We start from the raw sequence: 19,922 nt of genomic DNA, 5'->3' as shown, positions 1-19,922 counted from the left end.
TCAGTTTGAGCACTCAAAGTGCTATCTTACTACAAGTCTCATTTACTAAATCACGCATCCACTGGAACACTATTGATATAACGTCGTTCTCACACCTGAGCTGGTTAGTCTGTTTTATCAACCTCTTATGTTCTCCTGAAAGTCCGGGGACGTGGGAAAGTAACAAAAAGGAAAATGCTATCACTTCCATCCAGTCTGCAGGGCATGAAGGCTGTTCTGCTGAGCAGGACAAAAAGAGCGAAGGCAGGCCCCTCAGGGCGAGTGCGAATGAGCAAAAACCAACTGCAGAAGGCACATAACAGAATCAAAATACTACAATACTACTACAACACTACCACAAGAGGCGTGAGTTTCTCAAAATGGGCTCATTGAGTCAGCACGGATAAGATCTTGGAGAGGCTACGGCTGCTGTGAATACTCAGAATAAGATCTCTGACTGCAGACTGGATACATCTCGGAAGTGCTAGCCCGGAATAACATCTCTGGGCGCAAATTGGATGACATCTCGGGGAGGCACACTGCCGTGGGTTCTCTGAAATTGGCTCCTTGAGCACAAGAAATGACAACATCACAGAAAAACAAGTATGGCGAAGCTCGCGGCTCTCCAACGGGAGATTGAGAGACCAGTGTTGGACTGTAGAACTGCTTTGAAATTCATATGAGCTGTTCGCACTAAAGTAAAAAGCACCATCACTTATGCGGATACCCCTTTGGCGCCAGCTGCGGTCGCAAGGCTGGAGCCGACAAAAACACCCTGATGACGACTGTATTTAGACTGTTCCTTCCCATTCCATGCAAGGTCACCTGGGTTGGCTGGAAGACTGTTTACTTAGCCTAGCAGGGCGAAGGACACTGTCTCAGCTGAACTCTGGACACGCACACACATACATATACACTGATATGCACACACTCATCCCCCCTCCCTTTCCAAACGCCTTCGATGCTTATTCCCTTCCGATGCTGCACCCTTTACCCACCCCTGTTGCTTGTCATGTGTTTCTTTGGTGTATTAAGAGTTTTTTCATGTGCTATGTGCAGAGGTGTTTTTTCTGTTCTCAAACTGATCTCCCTGTTGGAGCTCAGTCTAGGGGGAGTTATTTTTTCTCCTTATCTTTCCTCATGTGGTGCATCTTCCATTGTTATACCTCTCTGACCTGTCTTCCCCATGTGATGTTTTGTGTAATGTATGTATGGTCGGAGGGTAAGATGGCGCCGCCATTGCGTGCAATAGGTCGGCAGCCTTATGAAATTTCCCCTTGTGGGACTAATAAAGGTATATCAAATCAAATCAAATCAATACTGCTGAGGCTTTCAGTAGAAGAGCTAACGAGAGAAACTTGAAATGACTCGATATCAGCCATGTACACAGACTGAGGTCACAGGGTGACGACATGTTTAATCTCATATTTCGGACAGATCATGCTCCTCAGTTGTAGGTGACCTTATATAAGCTGGACAAACATCAGGATCATGTTTAACCTTTTCACACAAACAGAAGAAGCTGATTGTTTCACAATAAAGTTGTAAAGTTCATTTTGGGAGCAGACTGAGTCTGAGTGACTGATGTAACCCACAGTGCTGTGGAACAAGGCAGAGAACCTTCACTGTGGAGTTTACACATTGTCCTTGTTCAACTAAGGTTCATTTAAATATGACACTGAGGCCTCCAGGCTGTTCACCTTCCCTCTAAAGCGCTAAAGTAATGTCCTTCAGTGACACAGGTGGTGTCCTCCGGTGCTATTTAATGTAAGGTAAAGAGCCCACAATAACACTTTATATTGAAGCCTGTTAATAAGGGTATAATTCCCCTGTAAGTACATGTCATGTCAGCATATTTTATTTTAAATCACAGTGTAATTATATTTACCTACAAATACTTAAAGCCAGGCACACTGGAATAAGGAAGTATCAAGTCAAGTTCTTACCGACCCTACAGTATTAGAAAGAAACCCCAATAATCACATGACCCCTAAAAGCAGCACTTGGTGACAGTGGGAAGGAAAAACTAATGTTTAACAGGAAGAAACCTAGGCAGAACTAGGCTCTCTCTTTCTACTCTTTCTACCCTTGATTAATTTGGCTAAGTATCTGAGCCAAATGAATCAAGGGTCAATGTCACGGCCGGCAGGCTGACACAGGCGGAAGGACTCAAGTGCAGACACCACTCGGAGGCACGTGAAGCGAATGCAAATATCCGAAACTTTATTTGCAACATATAACAGAACCAACAGGGTGACAACTCAAATAAACACGACACCTGGTGTGATTTACTAAACCCTGGGGATTAATTAAATTCAGACCAGTCACTGTAAGTTCAGATTTAGCTATGACTTCAAATGATGAAAACACAACTAGTTCATCTGATTGATTATCATCACAACGAGCTAATAAATCCCTGCAGCAGAGAACAGAATGCCACTAGTCACACTATGAAGGTTAAACTAAGATTCCCTGGAATCTAGGAAAGTTACACAAGCTCAATACAAAAACACTCCAGGTGAATACTATAGACGCTGCCCTACCGAAAGAGGCACTATGTGAGTCACTCTATGTACACATTTACAGTGAATACATGGTTCGCATTAATCATTAAGTGGTCAGTGAGGGAGTACATGAGGGAGCCTTGGGGCTGTCGTGGACATGGCTGGGAACCGACACTGGGAAATATCCAGAGCAGGAACCTGGGAAGAGGGGTAGAGGAAAAAGGGTGGAAGCGTGAAACTCAAGTCACTGAAACAAGAAGTTAGTTACTATTCCAAACACAGGTCCCAGAAGTAGGTTGCATCTGCAAACCGTCTTACTTTCTACAGGCGGAGGCGGGGAGACGGCCTGGGTGACACGAAGAAAGTATTCAATGCACAATCCATCCTCTTGCTCTGTATGACATCATAAAAATCCCAGAGCTTGCCATAACTTCACTGTTGAAAGCAGCCTGAGCTTTGTTACAGGGATTACTGTGCTGGTTGTTTCTTTACACGACAGTGAAGAATAAACAGTCTGCAGGCTTGGACTGGGATGTTTTACGCTGTATAACCTCCTTCAGTGTTTCAGTTTTTCTAATGATTTTAATGGTTTGATGTCTTTGTGTCTGCATTCAGAGTGAGTGAATTGTCCATAAAGACGAGAGTTTTGTTGGCCACAGTAAAAATCCTTTTTGTTGTAGCAGGGACCTCCTGTGGAGCTGCCTCTGCTGCCTTTGTGTAGATATGAATAAAAGTGTTTGGGAGTCGTGCAGCTCGCTGCAGCCCGAGCTGCTGAAAGTGCAGGATTTCCTGCGGCTCAGGCACACAGTGACCTGACAGTATTTAAGTAATTGCTCAGAGTAGATTGCCAAATCCTTTAGCTAATAGATCAGGGCACTTAGTATTGAGCGAAGCCATTTAGCATGCATGCTAATGTGCCGGGCTTTAAGTATTCTGTCCAGTGACTGGCTCGTAGCAGCAGCTAATCACAGAGGTGCTTGGAGTTCAGCCTGCTAAATGACACATTTAACACTGACGTTGGTATTTAGCATGTAGTCAATAAATGGCTAATTTACCAGTCTGACTAATGACTGATGTGTTTAGCATGCAGGCTAATGAGCGAGGTATTTAGCATGCGGGCTAATGAGTAAGCTGGAGGCTGATTAGTATTGCTCCGCAGAGAGACACCACTGTTCGCTGTTTACTCATCTCATTCTCAGCTGCGTGTCACACACACACACACAGAGTCAGAGTGTGTGTGTGTGGCGAGCGTGAGCAGGGAACGACTGCAGTCACACGTAAGAACGAGGTTTTTACTCAGATTAAATCCACACCCATTCCTTCTCCTCACAGGAACCGTGAGAAAAAACCAGGGCTGGGCAGTTAATCGGAATTTAATTTGATTTTAACTTTCACCAATTATGAGACCATAAAGAGGATAAATCATCCATTTTTCCAAGGTAATTTTCCACAGATTTCTTGTGCTGTAAATGAAGTCCACCTCTTTTCTGTATAGCTGTGCATTTCCACCTCTGCCTAAAAGCCGAGTTTAGTATTGAGAAGACAAAATCATGCCAGGTATTCGTAGGTGAACCTATGCAGGGCGACCCTCCCAGCCGAAGAGGTTAAAAGTGCATGGAGAGCTAATGCTAACATGCTGGGATGGCAGTAATCTGAATCCTGGTGATCGAGCACCATGAGTACAAAAAGCCTGTCAGTAATCTGTAATGTCTGCAGGAGATTGAGGGCCCCGGTCAGTGTCTCAGCAGAAAATGTCCCTGTTTGTGTGCAACAACATAAACCCTCCTGACGTTGTGTTTCACATCTCAGCAGAAGTTTCAGCAGGGACGCCGCAAACAAAACAGCTTTTTCTAGCTTCATTTCCTCAACTTAACACTAACTCTGAGTCGTACTCTGAACTTCACACCATCACTCAAAGAAAGTGCTGCAGAACAACCGTGTGCAGTGGAGCTGCGATCTCATTGGCTTTTAAATGGTCACTTTGAAGGCGGGGACAGGTGACACTGGTTTGTCTAAGGCTGAGTCGGTCTGTCATCATTCTGCGAACAGGGTTACGTTGGTAACTGCATGCAGTCTGTTTTTAATGACACTTTGATCAGCTGTCGTGGATTGAACACAGAAAGAGTCCAGCCAAACGGTGCAGACACGGTGACGCAGTGTCTACACAGCGATATGAGCACGGCAGCAGAATATGACGCTGAGCCGAGCGCTACAAACACAGATGAACTGAGCTCATCGCTGCAGACCAGCTCAGTGTGGTCCTGTCGTGTTGGCATTCTGTGTGTGTTTAAATGATTTAATCTTTAGCAAACAGAGAGCGACCACAGTCGGTCCAAGTCACACTGTGATCGTTAGACACGGGTTGCCTTCCACCAGGTTCCTCAGAGGTTGTGGGAGTTGCATGCTTGAAGTCTGGGTAACCAGTTAGTCAGTGGGAGAGCTGGCAACCAGCAAAGTTGGTTTATGACAGCAAAAAACTGATTTTTGCTTTTCACAAGGAGGTTAGCGTGTATTTTCACTCTGGTGTGAGCTCTTAGGAAAGGCTGTGGGCATTTCACTTTCCTGGATTAGGACTCATTGATGTAGTAACCTGTGATAACCTGCTGACTGTGAGAATTATTCCACCCTCAGTGCTTTACCATTATGAGTGGCATCCAGATACTAATAGAGATGATGTGCTGAAGTGTTAAAGTTAAAATTACAGCCAGTTAGAAACTTTTGATGTTAATAAGAAATGACAGAAACGTGTTTGTTTTTGTTTGTTTGATATGATGTTTTTTGTCTGAACCAGAACAGCAAATAGACACATTCTGTTAAACATTAAACAATAAAAATGCCTAAAAATGTTCTCTAAAGCCTCACACACCCACACCTACCTGGAACTGTAACATGCAAACTCACAGCTGTATAACACACACAGGATTTTGCACATGACAGGAATCAGTATAGATTAGTCCCACAGTCTTCAAACGCTCCACTGCTCAGTCAATGAGCATAAAGATCGAAGCAGCAAGCTGCAAGCTGCAGTTTCACAACAGAAGACAGTTTAGTGGAGCTTTATAGCAACAGCAGAGCTCTTTGGAAGCTTAATTATTTATGACTAGATGGTTCGGCTCTAATGCCACACAGTGGTACCAGACACGGCACGCCATCGATTATCTGAAAGCACAGAAAGTTAAGAAGGAGTGCGCCCGCGTTTATCGGCTGCTTTGGGACGCTGCTGACTGCACAACTTCCCCAATCGACAACTAACGTGTGTGTGTGTGTTTTAGTGGGGGGGTGGGGGGTGGGGGTATCGAGCAACTACACTTCACAGCACACACAGAGTGAACAAAGAACCACAGAAAATTTTAGAGATCTCACAGTTTTAACAAGACTTTCTAGCTTTAGCTCAGCTTTGACAAAAAAGCGTAATTTGTCTTTAATATTGGGCAGAAAAAGTTCAGCTGCTGAAGATGAACTGAATAAAAGTGAAGCTGAAGCTGGATCTGAGCACACTCCTCTGGTGTTAGATGAAGCCTGACTGTATGGACGTCTATGAGAAACCAGAGCCCTGCACTGCAAGCCAGGATTTAGCCCTATTCAGGTAACTTCAGGTTAACCCTGGGCTCTGGGCACTAAAGGTAGTTCACTGAGGTATATCACCATGGTAACTCATGCTGCAGGTTAGAGTCCAACATCATCATCTTGATGTTTTCAAGAAAATATCCCAAACTAATCCAGAAACCTTCTGGCTGCAGGCACTCCTGTCCATGTTGAGGTCTGAAGTCTCTGATTTGCGTGAAATTTGTCTAAGAGCAGCATGAACAGACCAATCACAGCTGTTCGCCATGTGCAGGTCTCTGTTTGCTCATGGGTTTAAGGCAGCACTATGAATGAAGCAAGATGATCTTAATCTAAACCAGAGCTCACTCCAGACTTAACTGCGTCCCCGCATTGCCTCTGAGCAAACACAGCTATGTCCCCACAACATGAGGAACACACACACACACAGAGTAATTATAGTGATTAGGCCTGAAATGATTCTCACTTTCTTATTTGGCGGCGCTCACTCGCTCGCTCTGTGTTTACTCATTTACAGACACACACACACACACACACACACAGACACACACTCGACAGGAATAGTAACGACAGCATTTGAGGCGCTCACTAATCGATTGAAACATTTGTTGTTGGAAAGCAGTGGAGTCAGACTGGACTCTGGAGGAACACCTGCACTCATCAACCTGCAGCTCTCCTGAGCTGTGACCGTCCAATCAGAGCACTGCCACAGTCTCGTCACCACACCAGCAGGTGTGTCTGTGTTTGCCCACAGGTGGGAGTGCTGTGGAGATGCAGGCTGCGTTTGGACAGAGCTGAAACTGGAATTCCAGCCACATTAAAAACCTCATTGACTTTTCAATAATTTAAGCAGAAACCGTCAAACCTTTCTCCGCGCTGGGTCATGAGTGTGATAAGTGTGTTTAAATTGTGGTTACATTTAAAACCTATCCACATAGGCCACGTGGAAATGTTCCAGCAAATGAATGAATAACTCCTGCGTGGGGATTCAGCCGCTGACCTCAGCTACATTTTACTGAAGTTTGTTTGTGGTTGGGTGCAAAGTTGAATCCTGCTGGTATGGCTTACCAACAAGCCACACAAATGATTTATTATTAATCTGACTTCTCAAACCAAACACTGTTAGGACCTGCAGACATCTGAGTGAATATGCGTGTTTAGTTATTCTACTCAGAGGTTTCAGTTTCTACTTACAGACAAATATTAGAGCCTGCACAGGAAGTGATATCATGACCTTCCTCTCTTACTCTTTGAATGGTACTAATACTCTTTTATTAGAAGAATTCTCCTTCTCTGTCTTAGTGTTGTATTGCTCCAAGCAGTCTGATTATGATTCCTCAGACCCCCAAAACAGATCCTGACCACAGCGCGTACGACAGGTTTGAAAAGCTGCGTTGTGGACGAGACCGTGGGCTCGTCCAACAGCTCACAAAGTTTCCTTTTACAGCTGCAAGTAACATAAAGTCACGATGTAGTAATGGGAATATTACATTCCCACAGGTTATTGTAGTAACGCCTGAGGCCATATTATTATTGGGGTAATAGTAGCTCAGCGGAGGAGTCGTAGATGAAGTCTGATGCACGTCAAATGTCTTTGGAACAGGAAAAGGTCATCAGCTCATCAAGCTGACGTTAAAGCGTGAGCATCCTTTGAGTTTGGGGTTCTCATGCATGCAGGCTCATGACTCAGATTCAGGTGGAGAACCAGAATTAAAATATCACCACTCATCTTACATCGTACTGTACCTTACGGACTGACAGGGGGCATCCGCCAGCTGCTGAGGGTGAGGGCCCTCCAGCTTCAGGCTCAGAGTTTAGTCTGACGGTTGAGAGTCCAGCGGCTGTTTAGATGGCCGTTAGCTGTGAATGATAGTAATTATTCGTGTTTTCATGCAGCAGCTGATGACAGGACCCACAGTGAAGAGGCGGTGAGTTGATGCCGGAGTACTATAGATGAAGCGTTTGACAGAAAGTAGAAGATGTGTGGCGGCGATGGTAGCCGCAGAGGGTGGACATGCTCTCCCTCCTGTCAGGAATAATTAAACAGGGGGAGTGAAAGGAGAGAGGAGTAGCAGGGAGGAGTGCAACTAAGCACTTTGAGATTCTTCAAAATCAGCGTATTACATACACACACGCACAGGCTGGACAAGAAGCAGGCGTGCAGCTTCACACGGGAGCCGCAGCTCATCAGACCAGCTGCTGACAGAGTCCTTGTACAGCATCACTCCTCCTCATCATCAGGCTGTCACTAACTAAGTTATGGGGGCGGGGTTAGACACGCATGCATCTGAAAACAGCAGAGCAGTTCACACTGGAGCCTTTCAGCACTCAGGGTGATTCAAAACATCTGCATCCAAACATCCATTACTTCAATTCAATTTTATTTATATCGCACCAAATCACAGCAGCAGTCGCCTCAAGATGCTTTATATTGTAAGGTAAATACCCTTACAATATACCCAATACAGAGATACCACAACAAACAGAATAAGCGCTTTGGCGACAGTAGGAAGGAAAAACTCCCTTTTAACAGCAAGAAACCTCCAGCAGTGCCAGGCTCAGGAGGGGCGGACAGTTGGGGGAAGAAGACAGGACAAAGACACGCTGTGGAAGAGAGCCAGAGATTAATAATAACTTATGATTACATGCAGAGATGTATAAACACATAGTGAGTGAAGACGAAACACTCAGTGCATCATGGGAATCCCCCAGCAGCCTACACCTATTGCAGCATAACTAAGGGAGGATTCACGGTCACCTGATCCAGCCCTAACTATATGCTTTATTAAAAAGGAAAGTTTGAAGCCTAATCTTAAAAGTAGAGATAATGTCTGTCTCCTGAATCCAAACTGGAAGCTGGTTCCACAGAAGAGGGGCCTGAAAACTGAAGGCTCTCTCTTCCATTCTACTGTTCGTGGTCATCACATTTTTTATATTACAATTTTTATATGTTATAAGCACAAAGAGCACCTTTTCAATTTCAGTTGTTTTATTTTGTCTCGTGAATTCTTGCTTAATGTCCTTTTTTGTTGCTGTGATATTGTGTTTGTTGAAGGTCTAATGTTGACCACAGACAGAGACTTACTGTCACAGTATTTTCATTCGTGGAAAACCTCTGTGTGCAGCTGATGGTTAAATAAAACATTTCAATTCATTCAGATTTTTAGTATACAAAGTCGAAAACATTGAATGGTCAATTTGAATAAGTGCAACTTTTGGCACTATATGGTTGAAAATAACATTTGTCTGTCATATCATGATATTAGATTTTCCTCATATCGCCCAGTCCTACTGCCAGCTTGAAGGCCTGTGGTACGATTATTAGAGATAGGTTGATCATATTTAAGATTGAAGCATTAATTAATGGTAGGACTTCTTTGAGCAGTCTTGTAAGAATGGTGTCTGAAATAGGGTTGGGCGATATGTAAACATTTTCCAACTGAAAATCATCAGTCCAATAATCTCATCTGGAGCGCAGAATGAACAAACTTTGGACAAACTGCCCGAAATGCGTTGACAGAGACATTTCAAGGATTTTGACTCAGTCTGCGCTCCAGATGGGTTAATTGTTAATCGTGCTAGTCGTGATGACGGCATGTTAACGCTGACTAAAGAATATGAAGTCACCATTTTGGGATTTCTTTGGCTCTAAACCAGATGAAAGAGGTAAACCTAAGGATGTAACCAAAGCGTTGTGCCACTTGTCCAGACGTATAGTGCGAGCAAAGTACTCAAACGCGACTAATTTGCATGAGCATGTACGTGTCCACCATCCGGCTGAGTATGCGGCGATCACTAGCTTCTGCAGCTCCATCAACAAGCATTTGGGCGCACTCTGAGGAGGGTGCATTTGCTCACAGATGAAAGAGGGTGCTGTTAAAACAGCGCTATTATTTTTTTTTTCTGTTGACTGCTTCTATTAGCTCCATCATTGTTAGCAAACTTACTGATGGGCAAATGAATAAATAAATCGCCCTTGTAAAAACAATAGTCGATATATTCGTCCAATCCCCCAACCCTAGTCTAAAAGACACATTGATGGTTTTGAGGAACTAATTACTGAAATTAACTTAGAAAGATCAGTTGGAGAAAAAGACTAAATGAATATCAATGGTACTAAGAGTAGCTTTAGATAATGTTACATCTGTAATTTGTTCTCTAATGGTTACAGTTTTACTTGTGAAGAAGTTCATGAAGTCTTTACTAGTTAACGATAAAGGAATGGTTGGCTCAACAGAGCTCTGACTTTTTGCCATTTTCTCTCCAGCTTACAAGTCATCTGCTTTAAGGGAGACGGGTTGCCTTCCAGCATTAAATGGTAAAGCAACAGGGAGTTGATGCAATCTTAGGTTGCTCTAAGGAATTAGGGGCGGAGTCAGTCAAGACAGAGCGATATCTGTTCTAATTGTAAAAGTACTGTTTTTATGCAGTGAGTTTAATTATACAGCTGTAGTTTGAGGAATCCGTGCTTCATTTTTGCAGTAGTTTGTGTCAGGAGTTGCTGTGTGGATGTGGAGAAGAGGGACCCAAACGCTGGACTCGTGGTGAGAATTAAGGTGTTTATTGGAGTGGCAGGATGAACGGATGAACAGAACGGGGAAGAAGGCAGGCAGGCTGGCTGACTGACTGAATGACTGAACTGAAAGGCAAACACGTGAAATAGACAGCAGTGACAACATCAATGACACGACACTGAACTGATGAAACCGAGGGACTTAAGTACACAGGCTGAATGATGAGTGATTAGAGACAGGTGAGTGAACAGCTGAACATAATGAACTAATGATAAATGGGAAGAGAACTAGAACATAATGCACACAGAGTAAGGCTAACACAATACAACAGGAAGTGGAACATACAGAAGATAAACAGCGAACATGAACTGAAAATACTGGGTCAACGACCCAGGAACCCTGACAGTTTGTTGAAGTGAAGAAAACAGATATTTGAATTTTGTAGAACCCGAGCAGAAACAAAGACTCACAGGAAACATGTGTGGAAGTTCTGCTGAGCGTGACACAAACGAAAAGTCTCGTCTGCTTGAAACTACAAGGTGTTGATCCTATGAGAGTATTTACATTAGTCAGTACGACGTACTGCAGCTCACACCAGGTATTCATAATGTGTACAGGCAGTCATTGGACACGTGCATGCCACTGCAGGTGTGTGTGCCTGTGGGCTGAAATCAGCAGCTCTGTTTACACACGCACACACACACACACACACACACTCTTCATTAGAATATGATTCTACTTCCTCTGCTCCTGACACACTCTCCTGGTTTCGAGGTGGCTCATCATTCAGGAACACGTTGCTGATAATTAACCTTCAGGTGGAGACAGTCGCTGTGTTATCATTAACTGTATGGCTGAGCGGAAAATTTAAATGAGGACATGCATTAAAATGATGTCAGCGCTCCGTAACCGCTCATTACGCCGCCTTTTTAATCTTAAGGTCACTGCATGTATTTGTTGGCTTGCTTTAAGGCTGCTGCGCATCTGTTTGCTTGGAAGCTCGCTTTTTATTTCAGTGTATGTTGCTCTGTTTGCAGCAGGTCCAGTGAAAAATGGGAAGAATGACAATTAGAATATATAAAGCTGTGTGAGAGCAAGGACAGACAAATTGTTTACAAGGTCCAAACCTGAGCTCAACTCCTTTCCTCTTTTATTAAAGGTGAGCAATAGCTATGGCCTGGTAAAGAGTCATTAAGACATCAAACCGAGCCGTGCACACTCTGAGATTATATCAGCTAACTCAGTGATGCTTTAGATATGCTCATAAAACCAAATATAATTATTCAGACTCATATTTTTACTGTTTAACGAGTTTTTTATTTCATTGATTCAGTTAATTGTTTTCAGTGTGTGTGCAGTGATCCATGTAAATGCTCTAAACACTCCGTTTATTACGTTTTATTTTCTGCTCGGGTCTGTGTGATGTCACAGAGGCATCTGAGGAACTGCAGCCCCTCCCAGAATCATGCAAAGCTACTCTAGAATGACAACACCCAGATGGAGGTGAGCTACACCACAATGGTGGAGTAACTGGAGTTTTGTGATGGTTGATTTAAATATGGGAACATTTTTTGGTTTTGCCCTACGTTTTCAGCTTCTCTTCCTCACATCATTACCAGAGTTGGTTATCCGGTCACAGTGACCTTTTCTCTGCTGTTTCTTTGTAAAAATGCATTTTTAGGATGCAAAAGCCGCTCGTGGCAGTAATTGCAGACACACAGCGGCACTCTCTCCTTTCATCTGCTCTCAGTACCAATCTGTGGACAGAAATAGGCAGCATTTATTTACAGAGGCTGCCGGATCAGAAATCCTTCCCGTACGGGAGTCAGCATTTCTCTTATTTCCTCATGAACACAGCGAGCATCTGGTGTCAAAGCCTCGGCACATGAAACGAGATCAGACGGGCAGGTGAGGCGCAGGAGTGTTTCCCTCTGTTTATTGTTGCAGCAGCTCGGTTTGTCTCTCTCAAACTATCATTTTACTCTGTGAGAGTAAATTAGTTGAAACTCGGCGGGATGTGATGATCTCAGCTCTGTAACTACAGGCAGGAGCGGTGCCAGCGGCATGGCAGGGGGGCGCGGTGCTGCTAAATGCCAGACGAATGCTCGCGGGTGGAAAACAATTGTGGGGGGGATTCAGCGTTAATGCGGCAGTAAATCAGCCGCTGAGGTTTCCAGGCTCAGTGCAGACCTGTAAACAAAACAGCAGCAGAAGAAGAACGGGAGCCGGTGGTTTGGAGGCCCTGGTTCAGCACGCCGTGAAATGTCACATTCACCCAGCCCTGCATCTGAGGGCTGGCTGAATGTGACATTTCACGGAATCAGCCGCTCTCCGCTTCAACTGCAGGATGAAAGCTCTTTGATTGGCGGCTGTGTTGCTAAGCTCGCATGTCAACATCACACTCAGTGTTTGTGGCGAGCAGCGGTTAGGTCAGTGTTTCAGGAATGATCATACGGCAGGAAGCACCGTCCTGCTGCGGACTGAGAACGTGCACACGTGACCCACGCGACGTGACGTGAGGAGCATCATACCTGCTGTATGTAGAAGAGGGGATGATGCACTGACACAGCCTCACATGAGTCACTCACTGGAAGTCTCGTTAAGCCCACCTGCCAGATGGCTGAGGTCCTGGCGAGATCAGGAGCTGCCCTGGGCACCGGTTCCTGATTAGGGTTGGTCCTGAGACAATGTTGCTCAAACACACATGCATCATTAAAAAAGCAGAGTTTCCCTCATCAGGACCATCACACAATGCAATTAAAGTTCAAAGTTCGCGACATGCTTATTGTTTTAGAGTAGTCTAAATAGAAGTAGTTTGATTTGTATGATAACGAGGACGATGGTGAAAACTGGAACTGTTAAGTCTGTAAAAGAATTCCTAGGGATGGGAATCGAGAACCGGTTCTTGTAGCGAACGGTTCCCAGTAGTCCAATTCCTTGTGTTCATACCTAAACACTAAGAGAAAGATCACGTGTGTCCTCATTAGGACAGGGATTTGTGTTGGTGTGTGGGGCTGTAGTCTGTAGGTTTATATTGTTGATTGGTGATAATGAGACAGTGTGTTTCAGATTATTTTACAGAGTAACATGAAAATAACGTAACAAGTAGTGTAACAAATGTCTTTATCCTGGGTGTAATTAAGTAATGTACTGCATTACTTTTAAGAAAAGTATTCCGTATAATATGTGCAATAATTACTTTTTTGAGTAATGACCCTAAAACTGATCATAAAAAAGAGAAGAAATACCTCCAGCATGCGCGCATTTGAGCATGTGGCATGTGATTAATTTTTGATAAGAAATTGAACTGATAACTGATATTGATAACAGAATCGGATTTGCTACACTGTTATTAATTCCCATCCCTAAGGATTCCTGTATGAAGTGAATGGGCAACTTTAAGGTTAACAGAGTGTGAACCTGCACAGGTGGAGCTGGTGCTGCTCTCTGTAGCTCAGCATTAACTCTGAGCTACAGAAATAACTAAATTCAGCAGGTTCCACTCAGACTTCCAGCCTTCGTGTGCTGCAGGCACCGGTGAGCTCATATCAGCTGCTGCAGGCTGAGCAGCGGAACATCAGGATGTAAACATCACGTAATATGTCAAAGGCAGCACACTGATATCACACATACACACACACACACACACACACACAAACACACACACACACACACACACGTGTTTAAGCTGTTTCCTCTTGGTTTCAGTTAGCATTTCTGTGACAGGAACCTGTGAGAGCTGCTAGCAGAGGCCTGAAACCACGGCTTCTGTAGCCGGTTACGTTTCCATCATTAACTCATTAATAAAGAAATCAGCTCAGCTTTCGAGCACCGGTTGATGTGGACACGTCTCTTTAACAAAGACAGGTGTGCAGTGAGGAGAACAGCGCTGTGATGCAGCAGAGATCCAGCTTCCTGTTTGGATTGTCCTGACTGAGGAAGTGTGATCACATGCGGTGGTCGGTCTGTGAGGTGTTAGTGCACAGTGTTATGTATATGCTGCAGTGAAGGAACAGCTGCTGGAGACTTGCTGACAGCCCAACACGTTCAGATGGAAACAAAGGCGCTTGCATAATTACAACCCACCCGCCGCCTCATTGCCTGTCATGTTGTATGTTTTGTGTGGGAGAGAGCATGCAGCTTAAAGCTCAGGTATAAATATATAGGAAGTGCTAATGCACGCAGCAGCATGCAACGCTCCACATTCTTCAAACAGGGAGTCAGCGATCCTCTTCCATCTTTTATGAGAATACCAGATTCACACTGAGAGGAAATTTGTTCCACTTAATTCGATCAAACTGGAATACACGTTCCAGAAACCCACCATTCTGCTTTGTAGTCCTTCCTGTGATCCCAGCTCCATGAACCTCCGATGCAGCGTCCTCTTTATAAACAGTTTACCCAGTGACATCCAGCAGGACTCGCACATTGGCTGGAAAAGGCTTCTTTTACCTGGTCAAGTGAGGTTGGCGTGGCGTCTTCAGTCGCCTGTAGGCCTGTGTGACCCTGCAAAGCCTTACTTGTCTTCTTTGGTTAGGTTTAGGCATTAAAAGCTAAAAGTGGGTCAGGATTAGAAAATCGAGCTTCTGCTGTTCTGCTTTCCTCCTCTAAAGACCCTCCAACAAGCAACAGACAGATTCTACTTCCTATTCAAACACGCTGTTTCAAAGTCACGCTGAGAGTCGATGGAGTTGTTTGTTACTGTTTCTTAAGGTTTCCCTCCACAGCGGCCTGACACCTGAAAAATGTGCTCTGCAGCTATGTATTCGATTAAAATGTGGAGTCAGTGTTAATGTGTGCTAGCAGAGCACTGACCTGAGGAACTTTTATTTCCTACCTGTGTTAGCGGGCTTCATAGCCATGGAGAAACAGCAGCAGCGCAGCAGCTTCTGATGGAAGATCAAACTGGAAAGCCCCGACCTCAGTAACCCCAAAACCCTCCAGGATGTAGCAGGCTGTTTGTTCTTGTGAGGCAGAAACAGGAGCTGAAAACTATCTCTACTTTTAAGATTAGGCTTAAAACTTTCCTTTTTGCTAAAGCATATAGTTAGGGCTGGACCAGGTGACCCTGAATCCTCCCTTAGTTATGCTGCAATAGACGTAGGCTGCCGGGGGATTCCCATGATGCATTGAGTTTTTCCTTTCCAGTCACCTTTCTCACTCACTATGTATTAATAGACCTCTCTGCATTGAATCATATCTGTTATTAACCTCTCTCTCTTCCGCAGCATGTCTTTTATCCTGTCTTCCTTCTCTCACCCCAACCGGTCGCAGCAGATGGCCGCCCCTCCCTGAGCCTGGTTCTGCCGGAGGTTTCTTCCTGTTAAAAGGGAGTTTTTCCTTCCCACTGTCGCCAAAGTGATTGCTCATAGGGGGTCATATGATTGTTGGGTTTTTCTCTGTATCTATGAAGCGCCTTGAGGCGACTTTTGTTGTGATTTGGCGCTATATAAATAAAATTGAATTGAATTGAATTGAACAGGTTTTCAGAGTTAAGTCATTCAGTCTCAATGATGCTGGTCACAGCTGGTTGTTAACAGGTGTAAAGTTCAGGTGAAGAAGTTTGGTAGGAGTTGGTCTGGCCCTCAAACCTCCCTGCTGATCCAACAGTGTGGACTCTCAGACTCTCAATGTCTGTGGGTTTCATTCTCTGCTCTGTGAGCATTTCTGCAGCAGAAAGTGATGCTGACGGTGTTGCAGATCATCGTGACGTCACGTTCAGTCTTTCCCGTGCTGCGTTTGTACCAACAGTTTGACGGGAATCTCTGATGGACCCCGCACAGCACAAACACAGCACTGGTCATGATGTTGTAAAGGAAACAGGAGTCCCTTCAGAGAAAGTCTCAAGTTTTTTCTGTAATTCCAATTTTATCCAACATTACAGCAAATTAAAGATGTACGGCAGATGCAGAGCTATGGCAGGAAGTAAATTTATCTGAAAGTTATGCAAAGTAACTGTGAGAGTATAATTTTACGTAGATCATCGCTGGGTTGTTTGTTTGTGTCATTCATGTTTTGGACGTTCTGTTGCAGGTAAGGGTTAGGCATGAAAAATGGCTCCGTTAGTTTTAGGAAAAGATAATGGTTTTGCTCAAAGCTCTCACAGCAGCTGAAACATGGCACATGGTAGTGACGTGTCAGGAGAGACCGAGCATTCTCACAAATGCAGAAACTCAGGAATGAAAACAGATGTAAAACTCGATGATCTCTGTGGGAAACTTTGTCTTTCCAGGCTCCGGCTGTGCAGTGGTGCACAGTGTCCTGGGAGGATGAGTCACACAAAAATCTAAATGATAGTTTGAGAAGGTTGTATAGACACTACTGAGAGAGGAGTGAGGTGGGGAAAGCTCATTCCATAAAAAACAATAAAAACTTTATCAGCTTTAGTGGAAACAAGAAAGTCTCCTTTGGTTTTTGCTGGTCGACAGACTCCATCATCAGCTGTCAGCTGTACCTGCACCTACTCAGACAGCAACTTTCAGCCTAAAAAGGCCTAAAATATTCTCAGTGATATTATTGAGGAATCTGCCAAACTTAATTAAAAAAAAAAAATCTTCGATCATTTTCTGAGATGGTGCTCGTAGACGGCCACTTCATTGCTGGGCCTGAAGAGGTTAATGGAGCTGAGAGCTTCAGCAGATAAAATCCACTTCACCTTGAGCGGACCTCTCCTGGGCAACCTGCTTCTTCATGCAGAGGAGGGGGCCTCTGCATGAAGAGGTGAAGGGATTTTGAATGTGTGCTGTGACACGCAGTTATTTAAGGACAGATCCAATTTCTTGGTGTGTTTGATGACTCTGGCAGCAGCCGTGTGGACGAGCTGCAGCTGTCTGAGTGATTTTTTCCTCAGACCTGTGAAGACACAATTAAAACCGTCTCGCCTGCTGAAAATAAACGATTCCACAAATTATTTCCATATGTGGCTGAGACAGGAATCCTGTCGCTCCTGCTCTGCTCTAAAGGGGGAAGGAGGACCGTTTCACTTCAAGTGGATGTTAAATGAATCGGCTCACCTGCAGCTCTGATGTGTAGATTTTTGTGTATTGGACTTTGAGTGAGTGACCTTTTGATTCTAATTTGTTGTTTGGTGATAAAAAAACAATGATTCCAGTTACTGAAGAAGGCCTGGCTTTTTTAAACTGATGATTCATGTTTCAATAACAATATCAGGTCCTGTGTTAGCAAAAATCACTTCAGCATATTTCACTGATAGTTGCAACAACACCCTGGATCTGCTGGGATTTATTATATAACCATTAAAAGCATTGTTACAAAATAAATATATATCCTCACTGTTACATTATCAAAACACCCTAATGTCCACCAGCTATAATTACCAATATTCCTTTAACATTAATCAACACTTTTCACTTACACTGACTGCGAACTGCTTCCTGAGCACTCAGAGCGGTGATGGGAGATTGACTGGTGTTTCCTGCACTCACTGAAATGGCAGCTCAGGTGACTCCTCACAGTGCTTGTGTTTGCAGGTGCACAGGGGACGAATGCGGCCTGTAACGCTCTGCTCTGTCATTTCCTTAGCCGTGGTCTTTATGGGTACTGCGTGCTTTTACACTCAAAACACAACACGCCATGGTCACTGCAGCTGCAAACCTTTCATATGAAGCGCAAGCCACAGGAAGTAATGGGTTTCATTTCGCAGCAGAATGTAACCATGGTCCTGTCCAGCTGGTGCCGGTCTCAAGATTAAAGATTCCAAATCACTGTTTTCCTTGATTTGACTCAGACGGGTGGATCTAAAATACGTCTCGGTAAACACTGGTCAATTTTAATTTGGAGCAGGCTCAATGTATATAACCTTTATATATGTATATGACCTTTAGGTCACTATGAGAAAGATGATCAAACTTCAGGTTGAAATAATGAAATTTAGGGTATTTTACTGCTGTCAAAGGTCAAAATGTGTCAGATCTGACCTGAACAGTATGTAAGGGTTAAACAGAGTTTTGTGATGTAGAGAGTACAGAGTCTTATTGTTGTGTTTTAGTTTGTCCATGTATATACAACACATATATAGATTTTCACCATATCATATACCATATCAGTCATATCTTCAGCTCTGATGTTAGGAGACTTTATGAAGCAACAAGCATGAAGATGAAGAGGCCTGAGAACGGACCCTTGAGGAACACCTACAGGTTTTTGTTCAGTTTTCAGTTTTATTTGTCATATGCAAGTTAGCACAGGGTCAACATTGCAATGAAATGTGTTTGACAAGCAGCAGTCACTCAGCAGCATGGTACAGTAGAAGAAAATATAATAAAATAAAATAAAATAATTAAAAAAAAATAGAAAAATAGTAAAGAGCAAAATATTAGAGAGACGTGAAAGAGAAAAGATGACTAAATATATATGTATCTATAAATATAAATATATGTACACTAGTGATTAAATAAGAAAATCTTGAAAAGAAATATGACGGGGGGGCAGATGGGATATTGCACAGGAATGTGCAGCAGAAAATTACAGTATTGCACTTTTTAAATATAAATATCAATAACAATAAAGTGGAGTGACCAGTGCAGATTAAACAGAGTACTTGTGAAGCTGCAGGGTAGCTTCTGAGTGCGTCCTGTGGACTGTGTTGTGTGTGTTTAAGTGTTGTGGTTGAGGTGTCGTAAGGCTTGGTGGTAAAAACTGTTTTTAAGTCTTGTAGTCCGAGCAGACAGACTCCTGTAACATCTGCCAGATGGTGACAAGGAGAAGAGCTGATGTGCTGGGTGGCTGTGGTCCTTGATGATGTTGTGTGCTTTACGGAGGCATCGCTGAAGATAAATGTCCTGAATGGCAGGAAGCCTCATGCCAGTGATGTGCTCTGCTGCCTTCACCACCCTCTGTAGTGATTTATGGCTGCTGGCAGAGCAGCTTCCGTACCAAACTGTGATGCAGCTCGTCAGCAAGCTCTCGATTGCACACCTGTAGAAATTTGAGGTGATGTTGGCGTTCATGCCAAACTTCCTCAGCCTCCTCAGGAAATAAAGCCGCTGGCGAGCTTTCCTGATAGCAGTGTCTGTGTGAAGGGTCCAGGAGAAGTCCTCAGTGATGTTGACTCCAAGGAATTTGAAGCTGCTGACCCTTTTGACCTTGACACCGTTGATGTGGATGGGCTGGTGTTCCCTGACTGGTCGTTTCCGGTAGTCCACTATCATCTCTCTAGTTTTGCTGATGTTGAGAGTCAGGTTATTTTCCAGACACCACTCGTACAGCGCCATCATCTCCTCTCTATAGGCCGTCTCATCATTGCCTGTGATGAGGCCTATGATGGTTGTGTCATCCGCAAACTTGATGATGATGTTGGACACGTGTTTAGCAACACAGTCATGTGTGAACAGGGAATATA

The 19,922-nt window shown here is 44.0% G+C and overlaps 1 protein-coding gene across 1 annotated transcript in view; it reads left to right on the top strand.

Annotated features, from left to right (window-relative positions):
* Positions 1-19,922, top strand: part of gfra2b (GDNF family receptor alpha 2b) — a 131,399-nt gene that overhangs the window by 42,045 nt on the left and 69,432 nt on the right. The gene's annotated exons all lie outside the window — the stretch shown is intronic.

This window comes from Perissodus microlepis, chromosome 7 (assembly GCF_051167445.1).
Source record: "Perissodus microlepis isolate ML-2025 ecotype Zambia chromosome 7, ASM5116744v1, whole genome shotgun sequence".
Taxonomy (NCBI): domain Eukaryota; kingdom Metazoa; phylum Chordata; class Actinopteri; order Cichliformes; family Cichlidae; genus Perissodus; species Perissodus microlepis.
Note: the sequence above shows the minus strand (reverse complement) of the source record. Positions and strands in the feature narration are given on the sequence as shown.